Source organism: Gorilla gorilla, chromosome X, assembly GCF_029281585.2.
Source record: "Gorilla gorilla gorilla isolate KB3781 chromosome X, NHGRI_mGorGor1-v2.1_pri, whole genome shotgun sequence".
In the NCBI taxonomy this organism is placed as follows: Eukaryota; Metazoa; Chordata; class Mammalia; order Primates; family Hominidae; genus Gorilla; species Gorilla gorilla.
In genome coordinates, this window is record NC_073247.2 from 112571576 (window position 1) to 112588709 (window position 17134).

A 17134-nucleotide genomic window follows, 5' to 3' on the forward strand; every position below is an offset into this window, starting at 1 on the left:
ATGTTTGTCATCCACTCAGTCTTGGCAGTGCAGATGAAAAACTGGGAACTGTTTGTGTCCAGCATTTGCCATGGACAAGATGCCAGGACCTGTATGCTTTAGGATGAAGTTCTTGTCATCAAATTTCTCCCTGTAGATGGACTTGCCACCAGTGCCATTATGGCAATGTGAAGTCACCACCCTGACACATAAACCCTGGAATAAGTCTGTGAACGCAGGAACCCTTATAACCAAATCCTTTCTCTCCAGTGTGCACAGCATGAAATTTTTCTGGTGTCTTTGGAAACTTGTCTGCAAACAGCTTGAAGGAGATGTGGCCCAAGAGCTCACCATCTATGGTGATGTTGAAGAACAAGGTGGGGTTGACCATGGCTGATAGTACGGGGCTCCTGGCAGCAGCAGCATCTGTGAAGTGGCCATTCTGTGTTATCTTATATTTAAAAAATGCAGATTCACTGAACCAGACAAAGGCATGAATGACTATTTTTCCCTACCCCCTCTTACATGAAAATTGTTTACTTCTCAATATCCTACCCTTTCCCCTTTAAATTTGAAGCCCTCAAAATCACCTTCGGAGAAAGGCATAGACCTGTCTCCCGGGCATGTCCTTAACTTTGGCAAATAAATCTAAAATGATTGGGACTTATTTCATCATTTTTCTCAATTGACAAAACATTTAAAAAATAATACAGACTGGACCCAGCTTGCCCAACTCCCAGTGGAGAGCAAGGTTTCCTTCTATTTTCATAGCCAACCAGAACAATGTTCTATGCACAGTTTGTCCTCAGTAAGAGGGCCTCTGGCCAAAATTTGGCTAGCAGCCCATTGGGATAAGAAGCTAACCAAAGCCCCTGTGTTACAGTGTAATTTAGAGAGCAGCATGGAGAGTATCATCTCACCAAAGGTGAAGATAGCATTACGGACATCAGGACATCTCTTACTGGGAGTAGTTTGAATCTATCACAGGAAAGCCAAATATCTTCTTGCAGACTGTAATGAAGCATTCATTAAGATAAAGATGGCTTTTTGACCAGGTGTTGACCTGCCTGAGGAAAATCAGGAAGCAGCTTATAACACCATTACTTTACTTGAATCAGCCACTTTGATCAGTGACTTTGATCAGCCACTGCCTGACTTAGATGACATCGATGTGGCCCAGAAGTTCAGCCTGGGTCAGAGTAGAGTGGAAGAAATAACCGTGAGAGAAGAAGTTGGGAATATCAGTATTTTACAAGAAAATGGTTTTGGCGATTTTGGAATGGATGATCGTGAGATGAGAGAAGGCAGTGCTTTTGAGGATGATGACATGTTAGTAGGCACTACTGCTTCTAATCTCCTATTAGAGTCTGAACAGAGCACCAGCAATCTGAATGAGAAAATTAACCATTTAGAATATGAAGACCAATATAAAGATAATAATTTTGGAGAAAGAAATGATGGTGGAATATTAGATGACAAACTTATTAGTAATAATGATGGTAGTATCTTTGATGATCCCCCTGCCCTCTCTGAGGCAGAGGTGATGTTGCCAGAGCAGCCTGCACATGATGACCCGTATATACGGGTGAGGATGATAATACATCAATGGGTGGGCCTCATAGTCCTGATTCAGTGAATCCTGTTGAACCAGCCAACTATGACTGATCAAACAACACTTGTTCCAAATGAGGAAGAAGCATTTGCATTGGAACCTATTGATATAACTGTTAAAGAAACAAACGCCAAGAGGAAGAGGAAGCTAATTGTTGACAGTGTCAAAAACTTGGATAGCAAGACAATTGGAGCCCAACTTAATGATTATTCTGATATTGTTACTACTTTGGATCTGGCACTACCCACCAAGAAATAGGTGATGTGGAAAGAGACAGGAGGAGTAGAAAAACTGTTTTCTTTACCTGCTCAGCCTTTGTGGAATAACAGACTACTGAAGCTCTTTACATGCTGTCTTACACCACTTGTACCAGAAGACCTTAGAGAAAGGGGGAAAGGAGGGACAGATGATTTGGATGAGTTCCTCAAAGAACTTGAAAATCCAGAGGTTCCTAGAGAGAACCAGCAACAGCTACACCAGCAGCATGATGTTATTGATAAGCCCATTTTGGAAGAGCCAAGCCATCTCCAGAAGTCAGTGATGAGGCCAGCAGAACAAATCTGGATGAGTCAGCTATGCCTCCACCACCACCTCAGGGAGTTAAGTGAAAAGCTGGACAAATTAACCCAGAGCCTGTGATGCCTCCTCAGCAGGTTGAGCAGATGGAAATACTGCCTGTAGAGCTTCCCCAAGAAGAACCTCCAAATATCTGTCAGCTAATACCAGAGTTAGAACTTCTGCCAGAAAAAGAGAATGAGAAAGAAAAGGGGAAAAAAAAGATGATGAAGGGGAAAAGGATGAAGATGTTTCAGGGGGCGATCAAGATCAGGAAGAAAGAAGATGGAAGAAAAGGACTCAGCAGATGCTTCATGGTCTTCAGTGAGCTCTTGCTAAAACTGGAGCTGAATCTATCAGTTTGCTTGAGTTATATCAAAACACAAACAGAAAACAAACTGTTGCAAAGTTCTACAGCTTCTTGGTTCTTAAAAAGCAGCAAGCTATTGAGCTGACACAGGAAGAACTGTACAGTAACATCATCGCAACACCCGGGCCAAAGTTCCATATTTTATGAGGAGCTACAAGCATTACAGCTAGTGTTCATTTCACTAGTGCTTACAAATTGCCCCCATGTGTAGGAGACACAGAACCCTTTGAGAAAACTTAGATTTTTGTCTGTACAAAGTCTTTGCCTTTTTCTTTCTCATTTTTTCCCAGTATATTAAATTTGTCAGTTTCATCTTTGAGGGAAACTGATTAGATGGATGTGTTTGTGCTCTGATGGAGAAAACAGCACCCTAAGGACTCAGAAGATTAACAGTTCAGAACAGATGTGTGCAATACTGGTGCATGCAATGATGTTGAGTGGCAGTTGAAAGTCATGATTTTTATCTTAGTTCTTCATTACTGCATTGAAAAGGAAAACCTGTCTGGGAAAATGCCTGACAGTTTAATTTAAAACTATGGTATGAGTCTTTGACAAGAAAAAAAAAAGCCTTTCCATCAGTAGTAACACTGGCAATCTTCTTGTTAACCACTCTCCTTAGGGATGGTACCTGAAATAACAAAGGTCACCCTCTTGAGATTCGTTTTAAGTGTAATTCCCTAATGAGCAAAGGTGTACGTGAAATTGTGTTGTGACTGATACCCTTCAGCTACAAACAGATAGGACTGACTTGGTTTAAAGTGTTCTATTTTGTAAATCATTCCATTTGAGTCTTTCTGATGAACTTCGCTATCTCGAAATCTGTCATTTTAGTGAGGCTCCAAAATGAGCAGAAATAGGCCTGATTAGAGTAGAGTGACTATCAAATAGCAGACTTTCTAGGAGCTATAAATAGAAGTTTTAAAAAGATGTTTGGATATATTTGACTATTCAGATCATGAAAACAGAAATTACCCTGCCTACCACAAGGACAGACTGATGGGAAATTATACACCAGGTCAACTTAACCTTTAAGCAGACAATGCTGTAAAAACTAATGGCTTCTCTGATATTTATTGTAAGTTTTAGTACTGATCTCCTTTTCCAGTGCTGCACACTCCTGTGTTTGGAACTTTAATAGCTTTGCAACGAAATCCTATATCCAGTTTCCTATAATTTAACTGAAGAAAAACACATCCAAATAAAAGTCTATATTAACAGACCAGATAGCATCAGAAATCATGTGACTATTATGATTATCAGATTACGCCTTAACTTTTTAGGGCAAAATTAACACTGAAAGTTCTAGCTTAAGTGTTGACACTTTCGTGGGAAAAAAAATCACTTTTGAAACAGACTTCAGTGTATACCCAATAATTTAAAATTATGTGAAATGTTTTAAATTTGTGAACTCATTACTGTTTTAATGATTCCGTTTCTTGAGAGTTTAACCGTAAAAAATTGCTATTGCAGATTTATTTTCAATATGCTGTGCCTGTAAACCATGGAGTTTTCCCTGTTTGTAAAAAGACATTGTAGATAATTGAATGTTTGATTTTAGAAAGGTCATTGGTTTCTTGTTACACATTTTGTTAGTCTGTTTTTTTTTTTTTTGCTTATTGGGTTTAATATTGTTCTTGAAAATAGTTGATGCTATGTTATGTATAACTTTTCTAATAAAAGTTGTGTTATAAGTTGAAACAAATTACAGTATTACAGACTGGCTACAATAACTTTATAGGAAGTCTGAAAAATACTCAAAGTTCTATAGCAACCAAGCAAACACCTAGTCAAGAAAATGATACAGTCAAAATGGTTAGAAATGTTGTGACATTTTTACTTGCCTGTACCCCATCCTTCCCTCCTGGCACACCTGGGGAAGCAGCAGCCCTGCTCCCAATTCCCTCCCTGGAACCCCAGAGAGAGGAGAGTGGACTTTATTTGCAACATTCTAACCTGTCAAGGGGCTGCCTGAGGTACTGGTCTCTGTTTTACCTAATTCGGAGGTCAGACAGGGAAAAGCAACATGGCTGGATACTCAGGCTCAGGAAAAGCCACAGGAAATGGTGGGCACTACTCATGAACACTGCAGGGGGCCTACAAACTCACAGATACCTGGAGCAAGAGATCAGAAGTAGAAGAATACAATAGAACATCTAAGCCCACCCTCCGAGAAGCAGAGGTGAGACTCTTTAGGAAATTGAGACATTTTAAGCAGTCATGCATTCAAGGTAACTGGAAAACAACAACAACAACAACAACAACAACAACAGATACCCAGACCAAGGCAAAATGCATAGCCAGAAGAGGTCTAAGAAGACCTTAAGACCTCACATGGGGCTGATCCCAAAGCTGACAGCATGCCCTGCTAATTAGTGAAGGTCTTCCCTGGCACAGAACCTACCTGTAATGACTAGCAGAGGTGGCTGTTTTTTTGAATGATCAATTTTAAAAATGAACAAAAACATAACAAATCATGCAAAGAAACAGGAAAATATGGCCCATTCAAAGGAAGAAAATAAACTGTCAGAAACTGTCCCTGAAGAAACACAAGCATCAGAAGTACTAGACAAAGACAAAATGTCTTAAATATGCTCAAAGAGCTAAATGAAAACTCAAAGAACTAAAGGAAATGAGAAAAATGACACATAAACAAAAGAGAATATTAAAAAAGAGAAACTATAAAAAGGAACCAAACAGAAATTCTGGAGCTGAAAATACAGTATCTGAATTGAAAAACGCCTAGAGGGATTCAACAGTAGATTCAAATAGGAAGAAAAAAGAATCAGTGAACTTGAAGATAAGTCCTTTGAAATTATTGAATCTGAAGACCAAATAATAATAATAATAATTAAGAAAAGTGGACAGAGACTAAGAGACCTATGGGATACCATCAAGCTAACCAATATATGCATTACAGAAATCTCAGATGGTGATGGGATAAAGAAAGGAGCAGAGGAACTATTTGAAAAAATAATGGCTGAAAACTTCCCAAATTTGAGGAAAGGCATTGATTCACAAATCCAAAAATCTTGCTGATCTCCAGGTAGGATAAACCCAAAGCAGTACATACCAAGACACATTATATTCTAACAAAAGCCAAAGACATGGAACACTGCAGGGGGACTACAGACTCACAGAAACCGGGGGCAAGAGATCAGAGGTAAAGGAATACAATACAAAGTCTAAGGCCCCCTCAAGAATCTTGAAAGAAGCAAGAGAAAAGTAACTCATCATGCACAATGGATCTTCAATAACATTATCAGTGGATTTCCCAGCAAAAACCTTGAAGGACACAAGGAATTGAATACCATATTTAAAGGAAATTTTTTAATTGTTATTTTATTTTTCCATAAGTTATTGGAGTTCAGGTGGTATTTGGTTACATGAGTAAGTTATTTAATGGTGATTTGTGAGATTTTGGTGACCTGTCACCGAAGCAGTATACACTGCACTATATTTGTAGTCTTTCATCCCTCACCCACCTCCCACTCTTCCCCCCAAGTCCCCAAAGTCCATTGTATCATTCTTATACTTTTGTGTCCTCATAGCTTAGCTCGCGCATATCAGTGAGAACACATGATGCTTGGTTTTCCATTCCTGAGTTACTTAACTTAGAATAATAGTCTCCAATCTCATCCAGGTCACTGCAAATGCTGCTAATTCATTCCTTTTTATGGCTGCACAGTATTCCATCATATATATATACCACAGTTTCTTTATCCACTTGTTGATTGCTGGGCATTTGGGTTGGTTCCATGATTTTGCAATTGTGAATTGTGCCGCTATAAACATACATATGCAAGTTATCTTTTTTGAATAATGACTTCTTTTCCTCTGGGTAGATACCCAGTAGTGGGATTGCTGGATCAAATGGTAGTTCACTTTTAGTTCTTTAAAGAATCTCCACACTATTTTCCATAGTGGCTGTAGTAGTTTACTTTCCACCAGCAGTGTGGAAGTGTTCCCTGTTTACCACATCCACACCAACGTCTACCAGTTTTTTTTATTATGGCCATTCTTGCAGGAGTAAGGAGGTATTGCATTGTGGTTTTGATTTGCATTTCCCTGATCATTAGTGATGCTGAGCTTTTTTTTGCCATTTGTGTATCTTTTGAGAATTGTCTATTCATCTCCTTAGTCCACTTTTTGATGGGATTGTGGGTTTTTCTTTCTTATTGATTTGTTTGAGTTCGTTGTAGATTCTGGATATTAGTCCTTTGTCAGATGTATAGATTCTGAAGCTTTTCTCCCACTCTGTGGGTTGTCTGTTTACTCTGCTGACTGTTCCTTTTCTGTGCAAAAGCTCTTTAGTTTAATTAGATCCCAGCTATTTATCTTTTTATTGCATTTGCTTTTGGGTTCTTGGTCATGAAATCCTTGCCGAAGCCAATGTCTAGAAGGGTTTTTCCAATGTTATCTTCTAGAATTTTTATAGTTTCAGGTCTTAGGTTTAAGTCTTTAATCCATCTTGAGTTGATTTTTGTATAAGGTGAGAGATGAGGATCCATTGTCATTCTCCTACATGTGGCTAGCCAATTACCCCAGCACCATTTGTTGAAAAAGGTGCCCTTTTCCCACTTTACGTTTTTGTTTGCTTTGTTGAAGATCAGTTGGCTCTAAGTATTTGGGTCTATTTCTGGGTTCTCTATTCTGTTCCATTGGTCTACGTGCCTATTTTTATACCAGTACCACGTTGTTTTGGTGACTATGGCCTTATAGTATAGTTTGAAATCAGCTAGTGTGATGCCTCCACATTTGTCCTTTTTGCTTAGTCTTGCTTTGGCTATGCGGGCTCTTTTTTGGTTCCATATGATTTTGGGAATTGTTTTTTTCTAATTCTGTGAAGAATGATGGTGGTATTCTGATAGAGATTGCATTGAATTTGTAGATGGCTTTTGGCAGTATGGTCATTTTCACAATATTAATTCTACCCATCCATGAGCATGGGAGATGTTTCCATTTGTTTGTGTCATATATGATTTCTTACAGCAGTGTTTGTAGTTTTCCTTGTAAAGGTCTTTTAACTCATTGGTTAGGTATATTCCTAAAGTGTTTTTTTTTTTTTTGCAACTATTGCAAAAGGGGTTGAGTTCTTGATTTGATTCTCTGCTTGGTTGCTGTTGGTGTATAGAAGAGCTACTTATTTGTGTACATTAATCTTGTATGCAGAAATTTTGCTGAATTCTTTTATCAGTTCTAGGAGCTTTCTGGAGGAGTCTTTAGGGGTTTCAAGGTAAATGACTGCTATATATAAAGTTTCAGTGGCACAAAAGAAATAGCACTCAAATATAAAATTTTCTTTTTAATTCTCAGCAAGGCTAGTTACTTCTCTATAGAAGGGTGCGCCCTTACAGATGGAACAATGGTGAGCACACACTTGGATGAGGGGAAGGGGTTCTTATCCCTGACACACATGGCCCCTGCTGCTGTTGTTCCCCTATTGGCTAGGGTTAGACCGAACAGACTAAACTAATTCCGACCAGCTAATTTAAAGAGAATGATGGGGTGAGTGCTTTGGAGGGAGTCAGGGCAGAGCAGGTAGCAGGTAATTGGAATAAGTTAGGGTGGAGCAGGTGATTGGAATGTAGGGTGGAGCAGGTGATCAGAATGAGTCAGGGTGGAGTAGGTAACCGAAAAAGGTTGCTTTACGAGGAAGTTAAGTTTAAAAGTAGAAGGCAAAGAATTGAACATACTGACATATTAATTCTTTGAAAAGAAATTTAGAACTCATATCTAACATGATCATATCATCAGCAAACAGTGACAGTTTGACTTCCTCTTTACCAATTGGATGCCCTTTATTTCTTTCTCTTGTCTGATTGCTTTGGCTAGGACTTCAGTACTATGTTGAAGAGGAGTGGTGAGAGTGGGCATGCTTGTCTTGTTCCAGTTCTCAGAGGGAATGGTTTCAACTTTTCCTCAATCAGTATTATGTCGGCTGTGGGTTTGTCATAGATGGATTTTATTACATTAAGGTATGTCCCTTGTATGCCGATTTTACTCAGAGTTTTAATCATATAGGAATGCTGGGTTTCGTCAAATGCTTTTTCTGCATGTATTGTGATGATCATGTGATTTTTGTTTTTAATTCTGTTTATGTGGTGTATAACATTTATTGACTTGTGTAGGTAAAACCATCCCTGCATCCCTGGTACAAAACTTACTTGATCATGGTGGATTATCTTTTTGATATGTTGTAAGAACTGGTTAGCTAGCATTTTGTTGAGGATTTTAGCATCTGTGTTCATCAAAAATATTGGTCTGTAATTGTCTTTTTTGGTTATGTTCTTTGCTGGTTTTGGTATTAGGATGATGCTGGCTTCATAGAATGAATTAGGGAGGGTTCCTTCTTTCTCTGTCTTGTAAAATAGTGTCAAAAGGATTGATACCAGTTCTTTGAATGTCTGCTAGAAGTCTGCTGTGAATCCATCTGGTCCTGGACTTTTTTTGTTGGTAATTTTTAAAATTACCATTTCAATCTCACTGCTTGTTGTTGGTCTGTTCAGGGTATCTTGGTTGTATTTTTCCAGGAATTTATCCATCTCTTCTGGGTTTTCTAGTTTATGTGCATAAAGGTATTCATAGCAGCCTTGAATGATCTTCTGTTTCTGTGGTGTCAGTTGTAATATCTCCCATTTCATTTCTTTCCTTTTTTTTTTTTTTTTGAGATGGAGTCTCGCTCTGTCCCCCAGGCTGGAGTGCAGTGGCACCATCTCAGCTCACTGCAACCTCCACTCCTGGGTTCACGTCATTCTCCTGCCTCAGCCTCCCGAGTAGCTGGGACTACGGGCACCCACCACCATGCCCAGCTAATTTTTTTTCTATTTTTAGTAGAGATGGGGTTTCACTGTGTTAGCCAGGATGGTCTCGATCTCCTGACCCCGTGATCCGCCCACCTCAGCCTCCCAAAGTGCTGGGATTACAGGCGTGAGCCACCGCACCCGGCCCTCTCCCGTCTCATTTCTTACTGAGCTTATTTGGATTTTCTCTTTTCTTTACTTGGTTAATCTTGCTAATGGTCTATCAATTTTATTTGTCTTTCAAAGAACCAGCTTTTCATTTCATTTACCTTCTGTATTTTTGTTTGTTTCAATTTCACTTAGTTCTGCTCTGATCTTGGTGATTTCCTTTCTTCTGCTGGGTTTGGGTTTGGTTTGTTCTTGTTTCTCTAGTTCCTTGAGGTGTGACCTTAGATTGTCTGTTTGTGCTCTTTCAGAGTTTTTGATGTAGGCGTTTAGGGCTATGAACTTTCCTCTTAGCACTGCCTTTGCTGAATCCCAGAGGTTTTGATAGTTGTGGCATTATTGTCATTCAGTTTGAAGAGTTTTTAAATTTCCATCTTGATTTCGTTTTTGACCCAATGCTCATTCAGGACCAGGTTATTTAACTTCCATGTATTTGCATGGTTTTGAAGGTTCCCTTTGAAGTTGATTTCCAGTTTTATTCCACTGTGGTCTGAGAGAGTGTTTGATATAATTTCAATTTTCTTAAATTTATTGAAGCTCATTTTATGGCCTATCATATAGTCTATCTTGGAGAAAGTTCCATGTATTGTTGAATAGAATGTTTTATTCTGCAGTTGTTGGATGAAATGTTCTGTATATATCTGTTAAGTCCAATTGTTCCAACGTATAGTTTAAATCCATTGTTTCTTTGTTGACTTTCTGCCTTGATGAACTGTCTATGGCTGTCAGTGGAGTAATGAAGTCCTCCATGATTATTGTGTTGCTATCTATCTCATTTCTTAGGTGTATTAGTAACTGTTTTATTAATTTTGGAGTTCCAGTGTTAGGTGCCTATATGTTTAGGATTGTGATATTTTCCTGTTGGAAAGGCCTTTTACCATTATATACTGTCCCTCTTTGTCTTTTTTAACTGCTATTGCTTTAAAGTTTGTTTTGTCTAAGAATAGCTACCCCTGCTCGTTTTTGGTGTCCATTTGCATGAAATGCCTTTTTCCACCCCTTTATTTTAAGTTTATGTGAGTCCTTATGTATTAGGTGAGTCTCCTGAAGGCAGCAGATGGTTGGTGAGTTCTTATTCATTCTGCAGTTCTGTATCTTTTAAGCGGAGCATTTAGACCATTTATATTCAATGTTAGTATTGAAACGTGAGGTACTGTTGCTTTCATCATGCTCTTTGTTGCTTGTGTACTTTGGTTTTTGTTGTTTTTGCTTTTTAACTTATATTTTTGTTTCATAGGTCCTCTATGATTTATGCTTTAAAGAAGTTCTGTTTTTATGTGTTTTCAAGATTTAGAGATCCTTTTAGCAGTTCTTGTAATGGTGGTTTCCTAATGGCAAATTCTCTCAGCATTTGTTTGTCTGAAAATGACTGTATCTTTCCTTCATATATGATACTTAGTTTCTCTGGATACAAAATTCTTGGCTGATAATTATTTTGTTTGAGGAGGCTGAAGATAGGTCCCCGGTCCCTTCTTGCTTGTAGGGTTTCTGTTGAGAAATCTGCTGCTAATCTGATAGGCTTTCCTTTATAGGTAACCTGGTGCTTCTGTCTCACAGCTCTTAAGATTCTTTCCTTGGTCTTAAGTTTGGATAACCTGATGACAAAGTGCCTAGGTGAATATCTTTTTGTGATGAATTTCCCAGGTGTTCTTTGTGCTTCTTGTATTTGGACATCTAGGTCTCTCGCAAGGCCAGGAAAGGTTTCCTCGATTATTCCCTTAAACATGTTTTCCAGGCTTTTAGAATTCTCTTCTTTCTCAGGTACACTGATTATTCTTAAGTTTGGTCATTTAACATAATTCCAGATTTCTTGGAGGCTTTGTTCATATTTCCTTATTCTTTTTTCTTTGTCTTTGCTGGATTGGGTTAATTCATAGACCTTATCTTAAAGCTCTGAATTTCTTTATTCTACTTGTTCAGTTCTATTGCTGAGACTTTCCAGAGAATTTCACATTTCTAAAAGTGTGTCCAAAGTTTCCTGAGTTTTTGACTGTGGTTTCCTTAAGCTATCTATTTCCATGAATATTTCTCCCTTCACTTCTTGTATCATTTTTTGAACTTCCTTGTATTGGGCTTCGCCTTTCTCTGGTCCCTCCCTGATTAGCTTAATAACTAACCTCCTGAATTCTTTTTCAGGTAAACCAGCTATTTCTTCTTGGTTTGGATCCATTGCTGGTGAAGTACTGTAATTTTTGGGGGGTGTGGAAGAGCCTTGTATTGTCATATTACTGGGTATCTCAGCCGTGGATACCAGCACCTGTTCCAGTGGAGGTGGCGGAGGGTGCAATGGACTCCGTGAGGGTCTTTAGTTTTGGTGATTTAATGCTCTATTTTTGTGCTGGTTGGTCTCCTGCCAGGAAGTGGTGCTTTCCAGAAAGCATCAGCTGTAGTAGCGTGGAGAGGGACTGGTGGTGTGCAGGGCCCTAGAACTCCCAAGATTATATGCCCTTTGTTTTCCACTACGAGGGTGGATAGGGAAGGACCATCAGATGGGGGAAGGGCTAGGCATGTCTGAACTCAGACTCTCCTTGGGTGGATCTTGCTAAGGCTGCTGTGGAGGATGGGGGTGAGATTCCCAGGTCACTGGAGTTGTGCACCTAGGAGGATTATGGCTGTCTCTGCTGAGTCATGCAGGTTGTCAGGGAAGTGGGGGAAAGCCGGCAGTCACAGGCCTCACCCAGCTCCCACACAAACTGAAGGGCAGGTCTCATTCCCACCGTGCCCTGACCAACAGCCCCAAGTCTGTTTCCAGGCGGAGAGTGAGAAGGGCTTGAAAACTTGCTCAAGGCTATCTGCCTCCCAGCTGTGAGAGAAAAGGGCTTTAATTCTTCTCCCTGCCTGTGAAGTATGCGTGCCCAATTCACGCCCTCCGCTGAGTTCTGGCCAGAAGGCTTCTCGCCACATTCAAATTGTTACAAAGTTCAGCTAGAGAATTCCTTCTCCCTGTGGAGTTTCACTCCCTGCTCCTCTGGCCGATGGATCCCTGTGGTGCCAGGCAGGAATGGGCTGCTTGGGTCCCAGCAAGTTCCTGGGTCCTCTACCTCTGTATTTCACTCGGCTCTCTAACTTGACTCAGCTCCAGGTAAATCTGGAAACTTCACCTGCAAACAGACCTTCAGCCTCTCCAGTGGGGGTGTGTCTTCAGGAGAGGAGGGTCTACCTTTCCCACTTCCGCAGTTGGGAAACTCACAGGAATTTTTTTTTTTAATGTCAACAGATAATTCTACATCTTGGAAAACTGCCCTTCAGAAATGAGGGACAAATTAAGACATTCCCAGATAAATAATAATGAGACCTGCCCTTCAGTTTGTGTGGGAGCTGGGTGAGGCCTGTGACTGCCGGCTTTCCCCCACTTCCCTGACAACCTGCATGACTCAGCAGAGACAGCCATAATCCTCCTAGGTGCACAACTCCAGTGACCTGGGAATCTCACCCCCATCCTCCACAGCAGCCTTAGCAAGATCCACCCAAGGAGAGTCTGAGTTCAGACATGCCTAGCCCTTCCCCCATCTGATGGTCCTTCCCTATCCACCCTCGTAGTGGAAAACAAAGGGCATATAATCTTGGGAGTTCTAGGGCCCTGCACACCACCAGTCCCTCTCCACGCTACTACAGCTGATGCTTTCTGGAAAGCACCACTTCCTGGCAGGAGACCAACCAGCACAAAAATAGAGCATTAAATCACCAAAACTAAAGACCCTCACGGAGTCCATTGCATGGGAATTTTTGGCCAGAACAATTAAGCAAGACAGAAACAAAAGGCATCCAAATTGGAAAGGAAGAAGTAATATTATCTCTGTTTGCAGAGGATATGATCTTACAGGTAGAACACTGTAAATATTTCCCCAAAATCACTGTTAGAACTAGTAAATGAATTCAGCAAAGTTGCAGAATACAAAATCAACACACAAAAATGAGTTATGTATCTATATTGGCATTAAACAATCTGAAGAGGAAATTAAGAAAACAATTCCATTTACAGTAGCATTGAAAATAATAATATTCTTAGAAATAAACTTAACCAAAGAGGTGAAAGACTTGTACACAGAAAACTACAAAATGTTGCTGAAAGAAGCTAAAGAAGACACAAATAGATGGAAATACATCCCATATTAATGAGTTGGAAGACTTAAAATTGTTAAGATGTCAATACTACCCAAAGTGATCTACAAATTCAATGCAATCCCTATTATTAAATAAAATCCTAATTATGTTTTTGCAGAAATAGAAAAATAAACCCTAAAATTCATATGGAAATTCAAGGAATCGCAAAGAACCAAAACAATTTTGAAAAAAAAAATTTTTTTTAAACTTGGTGGTCTCTCACTTCCTGATTTCAAAACTACAAGCTACAGTAATCAAAACCATGTGGCATAAAGACAGACATACAGACTAATGGAATAATAAAGAGCCCAGAAATAAACCCTTGCATATATGGTCAAATAATTCTCAACAAGGGTGCCAAGACCATCCAATGGGGAAAAGAAAGTCTTTTCAACAAATGGTGCCGGGAAAACTGTATGTCCGCATAGAAAAAAATGAAGTTGGACCCTTACCTTGCACCATGCAAAAATTAATTCAAATTCAAATTAGATTAAAGACCTAAATGTAAGAGCTAAAACTATAAAACTCTTAGAAGAAAACATAGGGGGAAAGTTTCATAACAAGATTTAGCAAAGATTTCTTGTATCTGATACAAAAAGTACAGGCAACAATTTAAAATTATATGAGTTGGACTCCATCAAAATTAAAAACTTTTGTATATCAAAGGACACTATCAGCAGAGTGAAAAGGCAACCCACAGAATAGGAGAAAATATTTGCATATCATATATGTGATAAGGGACTAATATCCAGAATATATAAAGAACTGCTATGACTCAACAACAAAAAAAAACAAACAACCTGATTTAAAAATGGGCAAAGAACCTGAACTTCAAAGAAGTTATACAAATGACCAGTAAACATATGAAAAGATGTTCAACATCACTAACCACTAGAGAAATACAAATCAAAACCACAATGAAATACCATTTCACACCCCTTAGGATGGCTATTATAAAAAACAGAAAATAACAAATGTTGGCAAGGATATGGAGAAATTGGAACTCTTGTGCATTGCTGTAGGAATGTAAAATGGTGCAACCACTGTCAAAAAGAGTATGACAGTTTCTCAACAGATCAAACATAAAATTACCATGTATATTAGTCAAGGTTCTCCACAGACAAAACCAATAGGCTATATATAGAGAGAAAGATACAAGAGGGGATTTATTAGGGGAATTCGCTCATGTGATTATGGAGGCTGATAAGTCCCACAACAGGCTTTCTGCAAATTGGAGACCTTAGAATGCCAGTAGCATGGCCCCATTCAAGTCTGAAGGCATGAGAACCCAGGGGGCTGCTAGAGTCCAAAGGATAAAGAGCCTGGAGTGCTGATGTCTAAGGGCAGGAGAAGAGTGTATCCCACCTGCAAGAGCGAGAAAAATCTTTCTGCTATTTTTGTTCTATCCTGGCTCCAGCTGATTAGATGGTGCCTGCCCACATTGAGGGCAAATCTTCCCCACTTAGTCCACTCACACTCACATGCCAATATCCTCTGTAAACACACTCACAGAAACACCAAAAAATAATGCTTCACCTGTTCTCTAGTTATTCCTTAATCCAGACAAGTTGACACCTAAAACTAATCATCACACCATGGGACCTAGCAATTCCACTTCTGGGCACAAAAGAACTGAAAGCCGGGACTCAAAAGAGATACTTGTATACCCACGTTCATAGCAGTATGATTCACAATAGCCAAAAGGTGAAAGCAACCCAAGTGTCCATTAACAGATGAATAAACAAAATGTGTATTTATATATAATATATATACAATAAAATATTCAGTCTTAAAAACTAAAGAAATTCTGACACATGGACACAACATAGATGAACCTTAAAGACATTATGCTAAGTGAAATAAGTCAACCACAGAGGGACAAATATTGTATGATTCTACTTACATGATGTACCTAGAGTAGTCAAATTCATAGAGACAGAAAGTAGAACAGTGGTTGTTAGGGGCTACGAGGAGGGGATGGGCAGTTAGCATTTAATGGGTATGGAGTTTCATTTTGGGAAAATAAAAAAATTCTGGAGACGAATGGTGGAGACTGGCGCACAACAATATGAATGTACTTAATGACCCTGAACTGTACACTTAAAAATGGCTAAAATGGTAAATTTTAAGTTATATATATTTTACTACAAAAAAAGGTAACATACTAAAATGATCTCATGGGTTTTGTGAGAATCAAATGAGATCCATGTAGAAAAGCCTTGTAGTCTATACAGCCCTTCGCAAATGTTAGCTCTTCTTAGTCATTATCACTCCATTTTCCCCAGTCTGATACCATTATCCACACACTTTACCCAGCCACACTTACCCAACAGCACACTGTTTGAGTTTGAGTGCTATCTGGTGAATACTCACCTTCATTTTGCTAAACCCTGGATGCCATGTGCTAGCCAACAATATCCTATTGTTCTGGTTCTTAAACAAAACAAAACCTCAAAGACTTCTTCCTCTTACCTAGTTTTCCCCAATGATTGGCTTTGAAGCAGTCCTTATTCAGTAATAAGAGGTCACCATGCCATGGCCAAGAATAGGGCAAATCTTCCTCCAATTCAGTTGAACTCCCTGGCCGTCTAGCAAACAACATATCTCATAACACATCCTTTGAGCAGGTGAACAACTCTGAACCTTCTTTGAAGGAACAGGATTCTGGGAAAGGAATAAAAGAAATGCATGCAGTGTGTATTGAGAATAAAATCTATTAGCTAAGAAATAAAAAATGAAAATGCTACAACATGACCAGTTTTGATGGACTAGACAACTCTCTGTAGAGTAGCCACAGGGCTGAACCCTCAAATATTCCCAGAAAGTATAGACATTGCTGTAGAACCAGCCTGATAATGCAGCAGTGCAGAACTTAAGAATGATATTTCTTTCTAGAAAGCAGACCAATTGATATCTTCATCCTGTTATTGATCAGAATCCACGTCAGCATTCAGGTGCTCTCTGGCTACAAGTTTCCTTAGCTCTTGCAGGCGCTGCTCATTGAAGATTTCTCTTAACACAGGTAACGCTACCAGTCTCATCTGGCACCTTTTTCATGCAATGACAACTATCCAGGAGTTGCTGCCTTTCCAGATATCCCCTGCGAGACCAATGAGGGATTTTATTCCACGACTCTTTGAAGAGGTTCAAACATGGATCAAACATGAAGTAGTATGTACCCCAGCCTTAGAAATTTAATCCTTTATGACTGGGAGAAAGAACCCAAGTCTCTGTGCCTTCACAGTCTTGAATATCTCTGCTTGTTTCACTTACGTTTACCTCACTCAAGATTCTTAGTGTCATCGACATGACTGGTTAAGAACTCAGGACTTTTCAACAAAGTTTTCTGCCAGTGCCCCACAAATCATGACTGTGGTCTCCCAAATTCTTTGATTCTCCACTAGGTTCCCTTTCTCCTCCATTCAAAGCCCCAAATAACATTTACCCTATATATTTAGCCCCGTTTTTTGTAGAAATGCTTCTTTGCTTGTGTTCCCCCTACCTTTTCATATCATACCTATATCGTTAACTGAGGCTCAGTCATAACAT

At 39.3% G+C, this 17134-nt stretch overlaps 1 pseudogene; it reads left to right on the forward strand.

The window, feature by feature from the left end:
• The first annotated feature begins 762 nt into the window (after nt 1–762).
• Nucleotides 763–2663, forward strand: LOC101128503 (double-strand-break repair protein rad21 homolog; annotated as a pseudogene).
• Nucleotides 2664–17134: the final 14471 nt, after the last annotated feature.